Genomic DNA, 9,111 nt, shown 5'->3' with positions numbered 1-9,111 from the left:
GAAACCTTAAAAAAAAGGGGCTAGCTTTTGCGGTTGGAAGCCAAGATGGCCTCTGGCAGAAGAGATAGGGGCGTGGTCTATGTTAAAGTTTTTGATTGGCTCTCTTGACTTCCGTACACGTGGACAGTGTGTGATTACCAGACTCCTGTTAAGCTCATGACGACTTGACCTTATATGCATATTATAATTTGACCTTTAACGTGATTGGTGTAACTATGGCATATTGTAATTTGACCTTTAACGTGATTGGTGCAACTATGGGAGGTCCCTCGCAGAACCCTCTTGCTTGCCTATATAAATCAAGAGTTTGTGGCAATAAAGCGGAACTGCTCAGAGGGAACCCCTGGCGCGTCTGATTGTCTCTCCCTCGCCGAGGGGTTGGGTTGGCCGGCAGCAGGCTCATCTCTCCTCGGGACCCCTCGGCTTTGCGGAGGGAAGTTCCACTGCCTCTCTCTTTCTGCAGAGCGCCCCCCGCAGCTATCTAGGTTGGTCATAACTTTTCTTCCAAGGAGTAAGCGTCTTTTAATTTCACAGCTGCAGTTACCATCTGCAGTGATTTTTGGAGCCCCCAAAAATAAAGTCTGACACTTTCCACTGTTTGCGTATTTCCCATGAAGTGATGGGACCAGATGCCATGATCTTTGTTTTCTGAATCTTGAGCTTTAAGCCAACCTTTTCACTCTCCTCTTTCACTTTCATCAAGAGGCTTTTTAGTTCCTCTTCACTTTCTGCCATAAGGGAGGTGTCATCTGCATATCTGAGGTGATTGATATTTCTCCCAGCAATCTTGATTCCAGCTTGTGCTTCTTCCAGCCCAGCGTTTCTCATGATGTACTCTGCATAGAAGTTAAATAAGCAGGGTGACAATATACAGCTTTGACGGAGTCCTTTTCCTATTTGGAACCAATCTGTTGTTCCATGTCCAGTTCTAACTGTTGCTTCTTGACCTGCATATAGGTTTCTCAAGAGGTAGGTCAGGTGGTCTGGTATCCCATCTCTTTCAGAATTTTCCACAGTTTATTGTGATCCACACAGTCAAAGGCTTTGACATAGTCAATAAAGCAGAAATCGATGTTTTTCTGGAACTCTCTTGCTTTTTTGAGAATTCCAGAAAAACATCTATTTCTGCTTTATCCATATCCCTAGTTGTGACAAAATATCTCCATACATTACCAAATGTCCCCCAAGGGACAAAGTTGCCTTAGTTGAGCCATTATTTAAGATGAGTCAAGCTGAATTAAATAATGAAGATTTAAACTTCGTGTTTACCAGCCTGCACATGAACTGTATTTTAGTTTTTTTTTTAAATTTTTTTATTGCTTCAAACTATTGTAAAGTATTTTTTAAAGCAATGCAATTAACTTGTCAAGTGCTTTTTGGGTGACCCTCTATAGTCAGGAAGATCCCCTGAAAAAGGAAGTGGCAACCCACTCCAGTATTCTTGCCTGGGAAATCCCATGAACCAAAGAGCCTTGTGGGCTGCAATCCATGGGGTGGCAAAGAAATGGACATGACTTAGAGACTAAGTCATGTTTAGAGACTAAGTCGCTAAACAACAACAAAAAATCAGGTATAAATAAAAGAGGAAATTATGGTCTCAAGGTAAAAGACTAGAGAAAAATTCCAGATTCTTGAGATAATGGCAGTAGAATATTACCTGGAGCAGAAATATCTTGTCTTCCTCTTTTACATTAAATGTAAGCTGTTGGTAGGCATGTAAAATGATCTTGATGTTGGTGTCAGCAACTGCTTTACCATGTGGAGTTTCTACTTCACATCAAGCTCACTAGTGCTGAATCACGGCTTCAGTGGCTCAGTCGGTAAAGCGTCTGCCTGCAATGTGGGAGACCTGGGTTTGATCCCTGGGTTGGGAAGATTCCCCTGGAGAAGGGCATGACAACCCACTCCAGTATTCTTGCCTGGAGAATCCCAAGGACAGAGGAGCCTGGTGGGCTACAATCCATAGTGTCACAAAGAGTCGGACACGACTGCGTGACTAACTTTAACTTTAGTACTGAATTACAAGAGCCCAGAGCCATCTCTTCCAAAGTTTCTGATGAGAGATGCTCTCATGACTGTCTCCTAGAAAAATAAAATTAAAATACCATAAGCAATAAGATTTTGAACTTCTTCCAAGGAAGTCATGAATAAAGACCACCTAATTTTTACAGGGCAAGGGGCTTGTAATATCACAGCTTCTGAGTGCTGAAAGAACACAAGGATTGCTGGAGAAGTATAATATGCAATTAATGATTTCCTGATGAAGGAAAATCCATTGGTGAAAAAATAGTAATGCAAATAAATTAAACAATTAGTATTTTGATCCAATCTTTCATTTCCGCTCCATGAAAACCATTATAACTTTGAAAAGAATCTAAAGAGGGATGTAAATCCTTAAGAGAACTTTCCTGCAGAAACATCCTGAAATTTTAATATGTGTTTAACTACTCAGTCATGTCTGACTCTTTGTGACCCTTAGGACTGTAGCCCACTAGACTCCTTTGTCCATGGGATTCTCCAGGCAAGAATACTGAAGTGGGTTGCCATTTCCTCCTCCAGTGGACCATCCAGACCTGGGGATCAGACCTGCATTTCCTGTGTCTCCTGCATTGCAAACAGATTATTTGCCCATGTATTAAAAAAATCATTCACTTTGGCCACCTGACTCAAAGAACCAACTCATTGGAAAAGAAACTGATGCTGGGAAAGATTGAGGGCAAGAGGAGAACAGGGTGACAGATGGTTGGATGGCATCACTGACTCAATGGACATGAGTCCGAGCAAACTCCAGGAGATAATGGAGGACAGAGAAGCCTGGTGTGCTGCAGCCCATGAGGTTGCAAAAAGTTGGACATGACTTGGTGACTGAACAACATCAGGGAGAAATCATTAATGACCACTTTAGTGGACATTCACCTTTAAAAATGGTTTTGGCCATCAACTATTAAGATGTTCATCTTAGGTTTTAGAAATCCTCCTTCTAATGAATCTTGGAAGGAGGTGGGCTTAGCCACAACCATAGAAGAAGATGCTATATCCTTGCTCTTCTGGGATCTCTCTGAGATCTAGCCTCCATCGGTTAGATGATGCCAGTTGGAGCCCACAGCCAGTGATATGGTGGCTGTGACAGCTGAAGGAAGACTGAGTTCCTCAGGACAGCATCTGGAACTGGGGCTGCCAGCAGTGCAAGCCATAAACCTGAGATTCAGAGATGACAATGGCATAGTGGGGAAAGAGGGAAGAGGGGGCCTCACCAGACAGGCTCTGCCTCATGATTTGGGGTGTTGTTATTGATTACATAGCCCCATGCCATTTCTTTAATTCTTCCAGTGAATCAGGGAGTCACTCCTTAATGAACTCCATTTCATGTTTAAGTCAGCTGGAGTTGGGTTTTGTTGCCTGCAACTAAGAACCCTAAATGATATAATTATTAACTTATAAGAATCTCATTAACAACTATAAAAGCAGAAAATTCATTTTCAACACCAAACTTGGTAGTAGCAGTAGCAGTAATAATAATAATAGTAACTGGAGTGCTTATTCTCTGCCGAGTACTGTTCTAAATTCACTACATCTATTAACTCACTGATTCCTGACAACTGTGTGCTATGAGCAAGCTGAGGCACAGAGAACTTGAGGACATGACTGGGAAGATGCAGTACTGGGCTTTGAATCTGAGCTATTTGATGTCAGGGCCTGTCCTCTTAATAAAGTAGACATATGCCTAATTTGTGAAAAGTTTCCTTTTCCATTGCTCTTTTAATTTTCATATTTCTTCAGGGAAGGATTCCTTATCTTTCCTTTGATCATTTCAAGAGACTTTACACTCCATAGCGAGGAATAGAAGTGCTACACCTGGAACAACCACTCAGCCAGAATAGACTCTTCATTCATTCACTCATTCAAGAGTGAATGAGGTTTAAGAGGTTTAAGAACCTCCTGCAGCAGGCAGACCCCCCGCCCCTAAAATGGCCCCTCATGATCTCTGCCTCCAGGTATTCATGCACTGGTACATTCCTCTCCCTTTGAATATAGGCTGGCCTAGTGACTGGCTTCTAACCAACAGAGTGCAGCAAAGGTCATGCGATGTCATTTCCATGATCAGTTTATGTAAGATTGCAACTTTTCTCTTGCTAGCAGTCTCTCTGTTTCCTTCTTGGCTTGCATGTTTGATAAAGTGAACTGGAATGGAAGAGCTGCCTACACAGACAGGGACTGAGGGCAGCTTCCAGGCAAAAAGCCAGCTGCTGCTAAGTCACTTCAGTCGTGTCTGACTCTGTGCGACCCCATAGACGAGAGCCCACCAGGCTCCGACATCCCTGGGATTCTCCAGACAAGAACACTGGAGTGGGTTGCCATTTCCTTCTCCAATGCATGAAAGTGAAAAGTGAAAGTGAAGTCTCTCAGTTGTGTCTGACTCTTTGCGGACCCCATGGACTGCAGCCCACCAGGCTCCTCCATCCATGGGATTTTCCAGGCAAGAGTACTGGAATGGGGTGCCATTGCCTTCTCCAAAAAGCCAGCTGGGAACAGACGTTTCTTCTAAGAGCCCTTAAAGAATTGAACTCAGCTGATAACCATATGAGCTTAGAAGCAGATCCTTCCCCAGTCAAGCTTTCAGGTGAGACCCCAGCCCTGGCCAACACTTTGATTGCAGACCTGTGAGAGACACTGGAGCAGAGCATCCTGGTTAAGTCATGTCAGAATTCCTGAGTCACAGAAACTGTGATATAAATAAGTGCTATTTTAAGCTACTGAGTTTGTGGTTATTTGTTATGCAGAAATAGACAACTGATACTGTAAAAGAAAGTGTGTCCAGCACTTTTTCTAGGTAGACTAGATCCCTGCCCTTATGGAACTTATTGAGACAGGAAGGAGGTGAGGCACAATGTTTAAAAGAATGACAGTCTTTGAGGACACAACATAAACCAGTTAGAACCAACTAAGTCCATGATGGTGGATGAGTCAATTTCCACTAGAACTTAAACCTCAGAATATGCTCAGTGTAACACATCAGCAGGCTAAATGACATATCTATAGGCACCATGACTATTCCAAGGCCTACCATGAAAGGCCAAAAAGTGGGTGATGGCCTAATTCATGGAAATCCCTGCTCTTTTCCCAAAATAGTTTGAATAATCCCTCCATACAGCCTATGAAATTACCTACCCCTATAAAAACTATGGGCTTCCCAGGTGGTGCTAGTGGTAAAGAATTCGCCTGCCAACGTAGGAGATGTGGGGTTGATCTCTGGGTCAGTAAGATCCCCTGGAGAAGGAAATGGCACCCCACTGCAGTATTCTTGCTGGGAGAATCTCATGGACAGAAGAGCATGGTGGGTTACAGTCCACGGTGTGCAAGAGTCGGACACGATTAAGCATCTGAGCACATAAAAACTGACAACCAGATACCCTGGGGCCTCTTGCCTTCTCAGATGGTCCACACTCTGTAGAGTGTGTTTCTCCCAAGGGTCCTCTCACTTTCTGAGATAAACTGTGTTCTGCTTTTGGAATATGTAGCTTTCTAAATAAACATGCTGTCACTTTACTATGGCTCACTGTTGAATTCTTTCCGGCATGAAACCAAGGACCCACACTTGGCGGCCAGTCCCAGGGACTCACTCAAGTCCTGGGATATGACTCTCCTCCCATGCCCCTCTTCTTCCTGCAACAGTATGAAAGAAATGAACATAACTTTAAGAAGTTACTGATGCACTGAGAAAAAGAAAATATAGTGGCGCTATAGTGTACATGGGACTGTTCATATTAATATAAATTAAAATGAAATAAAATAAAAAACTTAGCTCCTTAGCTGCAGGAGCCATATTTCAAGTGCTCTATAGCCACATGTGAGTCTTGGCTCCTGTATTGATTAGCACTGATTATAGAACATTTCCAACATTCCCATCACAGGAAGTCCTGTTGGACTTTGCTGAGAATGACTGGCGAAGTTTGAGGGACTTGTTTTTCTAAATGAGAAGCAAGAGAAAGCTTCTCTGAGACAGAAGTGTTTCAGTATGACTGGAAGGAAGAAGAGACAACCAGTCTTGCCAAGACCAGGTTCACGACGTGAGGCAGAGAAAGTAAGATGCATGCAGCTCTTTGGGTGGAAGCCACTGTGGTGTGTTTGAAGACAGTGTGGTGGGAGCTCAGTGTTAAAGGAGGAGAGGAGGAGTAGGAGTGGAAGGCAAGGCGGGAGAGGGGAGCTAAGGGGCCAAGTGGTATAGGCTCATGTCCAGGGTCAGGAGCTTGGATTATGTTTTAAGTGCAGCAGGAAGCCCCAGAAGTCTTAAGTAGGGAGTAACATGATAGGATTTGTGTTCATGCTCTCTCACTTTGGTATGTGAAGAATTGATTGTTGGAAATAATAACCAACAACTGATTATTCAAAAAACAGTTGCTTAATGGGGGCAGTAGGTAGGTCATGTAAGAGATGGTCACCATAGCCCAGATGCGTGCCTGTGTGGTAGGTCCCTTCAGTCGCGTCTGACTCTGTGTGACGCCGTGGACTGTAGCCCGCCAGGCTCCTCTGGCCATGGGATTCTCCAGGCAAGAATGCTGGAGTAGGTTGCTATGCCATCCTCCAGAGGATCTTTCTGACCCAGGGATCAAACCTGTATCTCTTACGTCTCTTGCATTGGCAGGCAGGTTCTATACCACTAGCACACCTGGGAAGCCCTTGAAGCCAGATACAGGTATCCTAAAGTGTGTGCAGTAGAAGGCTGTGGGAAGATGGGCAACATTCCAAACAATGAGAGTCCACTGCTATCTGAGTGGCAGAGCCCAGGAGGGCTGCTGGTTTAAATAGAATCAGGGCCTGGGCTGAGCTTCAAAAGGGCAGTTCTCTGTTGCAGGAATCATGACATATGGGTTGTACTATCAAATAGATATATTTTAAAACAAGATGGAGAGGAATGGGAACTAGGCCTTTTCTTGGAACTAGAGCACAAAGGATAAGTCATTACTAGTTCACTAGTCTGTAACTGAACAGGCTTCTTCCTGTCACCTGGGAAAAAATGGAACAACTACAGGTATTAAGAAATTCAGTAGGGACCTCCCTGGTGGTCCTGTGGTTAAAAATCTACTTGCAATTCAGGGGATGTGAGTTCAATCCCTAGTCAAGGAACTAAGACCCCTTGTGCTGCAGGACAACTAAGCCTGTGAGACACAACTACTGAGCCCTCATACTGCAACGAAAGATCCCACATGATGCAAAGAAGGTCCCACGGACCATAACTTAAACCCGATGCAGCCAAATAAACTTAAAAAAGAAGAAAGAAAGCTGGTAAATAAGACTCATGATTCTCGGGGGGGGGGGGGCAGTCTTCCCTTATGTATTTATATCATGTTTGTTATTGTATATTTGTGAAATTATTTGAGTTGCATTTGTCTAGGTTCCACAAGGGTTGTTTGTTTCCTTTGCTCAGGGTTGTATGATAATGCCTCAAGTAATAGCACTAGTAGGGACCAGTAGGACCAAACAGGACACATGTTAAGTATCAAGAACTAAGTATTTCACACATATTAACTCAATTACTTCTTGCAAGAACTCTATGAGTAAGTCCAATGATTTCCCACATTTTGTTGAGGAAATTAAGGCACAGAGAGTTTAAGTAAGTCACCCAAGATCATAGCTAATAAGTAGCAGAGTTAGGAATGGAAGCTGTTCTAGAGGTGGTGCTCTGATACTTTGTTACAACATCTCTAAATGAATGAACTCATGCACAAACAATTAAGGACCCCCTGCCCTGGGATTTCTTTGGAAGGAATGATGCTAAAGCTGAAACTCCAGAACTTTGGCCATCTCATGCGAAGAGTTGACTCATTGGAAAAGACTCTGATGCTGGGAGGGATTGGGGGCAAGAGGAGAAGGGGACGACAGAGGATGAGATGGCTGGATGACATCACTGACTCGATGGACATGAGTCTGAGTGAACTCCAGGAGTTGGTGATGGGAGGCCTGACGTGCTGCAACTCATGGGGTTGCAGAGTCGAACACGACTGAGCGACTGAACCGAACTGAACTGGTGTCTCTACTTTTGGACAAGGAGCATGCTAAGGGTATTTTCAGATTTTTCTTTTGAGGATGAAGACATCCTGTCTACCTGGTCTTTCATTGGATCCATGAAGGGAGCAGCTGGCTTGCAGATAACTAGATGCACACACCAAACAGCTGGATGTAGCTGGAATAGGATAGGAAGTGGCTGGAGGGGCATGCTACAAATCACAGCAGACGTTGAGTAGCTGAGGGGTTCCATGGTGTAATGGTTAGCACTCTGGACTCTGAATCCAGCGATCTGAGTTCAAGTCTTGGTGGAACCTAGTCGCTTTTACTTTCTAATTATTTGGGGCTTCCCTGGTGGCTCAGATGGTAAAGAATCTGCCTGCAGTGTGGGAGACCTGGGTTCAATCTGGGATGGGAAGATACCCTGGAGAAGGAAATAGCAACCCACTCCAGTATTCTTGCCTGGAGAACTCCATAGATGGAGGAGCCTGGTGGGCTACAGCCCATGAGGTTGTAAAGAGATGGACATGACTGAGCGACTAACATGCACTGAGTAAGGAAATTCTGAGAATTTAGTTCAGTCAGAGAAAATGGGAATGGGACACCCAAACCTGGGTGCCAGAAAGACCCTACAGGTGTACATTGAACAACATTTGCTAAATATGACTTTAAAAAAATGAAGATAAAATACAGGATGAAAGAAATTATAAATTATCATCAAGATGAACATATATGGATTTATTTGTTGATTATAAAAATGAAAACATGGGATTAAAATCTACACTTACAAATGTTATAACAGGGTACAACTAGCTGTATACAGGAATATTATAAAGCATGACTGATAATATTACTTCAGCAATAATGGTGTGGTCTTCTTGTGGTTTATGGAATAATGGGTAGAGTCTAAGGTCCAGTGCTTTTAAAGTTTATTTTTCTTTTTTCTATAATTGCCCTTCTATTTCTTAATCTACTACTGATCCTGAGAGTTTTACCTGATAGCCATTAAAAATGATATAATTTAGTCTTCCACATTACTCTGAAGCCTAAATTGGAAACAAATATTTCCATAAAAGCAGTTACATTTTTCTGTGCTTATTATACTTG

General features: G+C 43.2%; 1 non-coding gene across 1 annotated transcript; it reads left to right on the top strand.

The window, feature by feature from the left end:
* On the top strand, nt 8,250-8,321 carry TRNAQ-CUG. Its single transcript has one exon. It is a non-coding gene; the product is annotated as a tRNA-Gln (tRNA).

The sequence above is a fragment of the Capra hircus genome, chromosome 4, assembly GCF_001704415.2.
Source record: "Capra hircus breed San Clemente chromosome 4, ASM170441v1, whole genome shotgun sequence".
In the NCBI taxonomy this organism is placed as follows: Eukaryota; Metazoa; Chordata; class Mammalia; order Artiodactyla; family Bovidae; genus Capra; species Capra hircus.
The sequence above is the reverse complement of the archived record's forward strand: the minus strand, read 5'-3'. Positions and strand labels throughout refer to the sequence as shown.